The 3,309-nt window shown below is 37.1% G+C and overlaps 1 non-coding gene across 1 annotated transcript; it reads left to right on the top strand.

Moving 5' to 3' along the window:
* The first annotated feature begins 337 nt into the window (after nt 1–337).
* On the top strand, nt 338–409 carry TRNAE-UUC (transfer RNA glutamic acid (anticodon UUC)). The gene has a single exon. It is a non-coding gene; the product is annotated as a tRNA-Glu (tRNA).
* Nucleotides 410–3,309: the final 2,900 nt, after the last annotated feature.

Raw genomic sequence — 3,309 nt, 5'->3', positions numbered from 1 at the left:
TATTTAAAATAATGTAATAAAATAGAGATAATTGTTTTTCTAATATTCCAGTAATTTAACTGCAATACTAACTTTATTCACATTTTATGATTCATTTATTTATTTTATAATAACTCTTTATTTTTGTCATTATTTTCTTATTTTTATTATAACGACGAACTTAATACGAATACAAAAAGAATACAGAAAAAATAACCAAGGGGTTCCCATCGGGTGTTCATAAGACTTATTTACTTATTTGAACACAGTTTTATGTTAAATATTATAATGTTGAATAAAATGTGTTTTTGTAATCAATTTATTGCTTATATTACACCTTTTCAATGTAACTCACATGTCCCGTATGGTCTAGTGGCTAGGATACCTGGCTTTCACCCAGGAGGCTCGGGTTCGATTCCCGGTACGGGAAACTTTTTACATCTATTTTTGAATTTTCTTGTGATTTAATTATTTTCCACCCATTAAGTTTTCAGTGTGATTCATTTTTCGCCACTAATTCAATCACCTTCAATTAATTTTACTAAATGCTCTCCTAAATTCATTGTTGAATGTGATGTCGGAGCTCAGCTGGTCATCAATCCGTCCAATGGTTGATACAAATATCCTATTTAATTTAAAAACTTTAATATTTATAACACTTTATTCTATTAAATGCCAATCATTAAATATTTTCTGCCCATAAAAACTGTTACAAGAAAATAAAAAAATATAACATTGTTATTACTACATTTGAATTTGAAATCTTCTCTCAATTATTCATTGTGCTTTTTCATTTACGTGTCAATTTTCTTGTGTAGAAATGGTAACTTTCCTAGCCTTGAGAGGCTATGTCAGGGTAACCGGGCGTGTAGTTGAGTTCACGGGGTTCAAGCCTGACGTTGTTGCTAACACGAACCCTAGCAAGAGCCGTGCTTCCCAGAAGCTACCACCGAATCGGAAACGCGACCCTCTGTGAAGATTCGGAGAGAAAGTCAGTGGGCTTTGTCAGTGGGTTAATTTACTCGCCGGGTCCGACGAGAACGATGACAGGTGCTTGCGGTACCGAGAGGGCTGGTGGTCGTGGCGCCGACGACCGCTGGTCCGGCGTCCCGAGGGGGAGGGTGATGGGAGAGATGTGCTCCGCACTAAACGCTTCACTTTCCCCCCTTTGCCTTTTCATGGGTTCTGTCTCATGCGAGGTTCGGACGCGGGTTGTTGAGCGACAGGAGGTTTTAGTCAGTTCGACTCCGACATGCCCCGCCCTCCATCCCCAGGGAAGGTGCTTGGGGTACCTAACCGCACCGTTAGTGGATCGGGAGGATCCGAAATGACGTGTTTTGGGCGACGTCGACTGTTTCCATGCGATCCGCAGGATCAGGAATTCTCGTGATATTTAATTGCTACCTTATAACTGTGATAGCATTATTTTTGAAAACGACTTCAATGTAGTCGTCGTGGCCTAACGGATAAGACGTCCGGTGCATTCGTGTTGAAGCGATGCACCGGTGTTCGAATCCCGTAGGCGGGTACCAATTTTTCAAATGAAATACGTACTCAACAAATGTTCACGATTGACTTCCACGGTGAAGGAATAACATCGTGTAATAAAAATGAAACCCGCAAAATTATAATTTGCGTAATTACTGGTGGTAGGACCTCTTATGAGTCCGCACGGGTGGGTACCACCACCCTGCCTATTTCTGCCGTGAAGCAGTAATGCGTTTCGGTTTGAAGGGTGGGGCAGCCGTCGTTACTATACTTGAGACCTTAGAACTTGTATCTCAAGGTGGGTGGCGCATTTACGTTGTGGATGTCTATGGGCTCCAGTAACCACTTAACACCAGGTGGGCTGTGAGCTCGTCCACCCATCTAAGCAATAAAAAAAAAAAAAAAAAATATGTATGCTTGAAAGGTTTAAGATAATTGCGACAATTGTATTCGTAGGCGCCGTGATATTTAATTGGCTATTGTTTCTGACTAGAAATAACCAGTACGTTTCGCTATGATTATAGCTATATTGAGCCTACCGTATGTTAATATGATATGGTATGGGAACCTATCGTATGTTGATAGTACAGTGCCATAAAGCGTTCCCTGAAACATAAGCAAGAAGTGATGCTGACGAAACAAATTTGTCATTTAGGTAGGCGCTTTCAAAATTATAGTCTCAATTCAAATAGTTATATTTACCGCGGATGATATACATATGACGGGAAACAACAGGATTAATTTGTGTAAGGACAGGAAGCTGTATAGGAAAATGGGGAAGGTTCTAGAAATTTCAAGTCAAAGTAATCTAGCAAATTAGCGAATAATTCTTAAAACAAACTTACAACTCATTACAGTAAAAAATCTGTAATGTAAATAGATGATGTGAAATAAATGGGTTTGTTGAGATAATAAGGATTTATATTTGAATGGCTTACGTTGTTATACACGGTCGAATATAATTCAAGTAATAATAATAAGTAGTTTGAAAACAAACAAAAAACACCCTGAATTCGCGAACCGAACTAACAATTATCATAATTTCATTTTTTTTTTCATTTCCCGGATACTGATCAGGATATTTGAAACATACATGACATGCCAAGCTAACAAAAACTTGTTAAAATATAACGCCGCCTGACTGCAACATTTCAAACATAGATATACTAACGACCCGCCCTCGTTTCGCTTCGGGAACTTTAATTTATTGTTGATCTTATTGAATATTTTTTTATTCAAATCCGGTCCTAACAGTAACAAACACAATGAAAAATGACTTTTCTGTAGGACTATTTAACATAAACATCTCCATTTTGCATTAAATACGTGTAACTCCAACGGTTTTTTTCCGTGTTTTTTTCGGTGTCCGCAAAAATAGCTGGCAGATGGCAGATTTTTTTCCTTCTCGCTTATCCTTAGATTTTGGGTAATTCACACTATATTTTCAAAAGTTATATGTGTTATTATGATGTGTAAGTCTAGTGTTATATTTATTTATATCGAAACCACAACCTAAAAATGACGATACTTGCATACGACTTTTCATCCTCCCCTTTCAACACTTTTTCGCATTAAAAAGTAACCTGTCATTTTACTTAAATCTGTTCAGTAGTTTTGGTCAGTAGTGAAAGCGCTGTCCCACACAGACAGAGTAACTTCTGTATTTATAATATTAAATAATATAGTTAGTATGGAATTGTAGATAATTATATTTATTTTTATTATAATTAAGTATAACAGGTTTTATTATTATCTACCACAGATTCATAATCCAATTTGCACAACTGAGAAGCATTAGCAAGAGACTCAAGATGAGTTCTATTCGAAATATCGGACAGGTGA

The sequence above is a fragment of the Bombyx mori genome, chromosome 17 (assembly GCF_030269925.1).
Source record: "Bombyx mori chromosome 17, ASM3026992v2".
Taxonomy (NCBI): Eukaryota; Metazoa; Arthropoda; class Insecta; order Lepidoptera; family Bombycidae; genus Bombyx; species Bombyx mori.
Note: the sequence above shows the minus strand (reverse complement) of the source record. Positions and strands in the feature narration are given on the sequence as shown.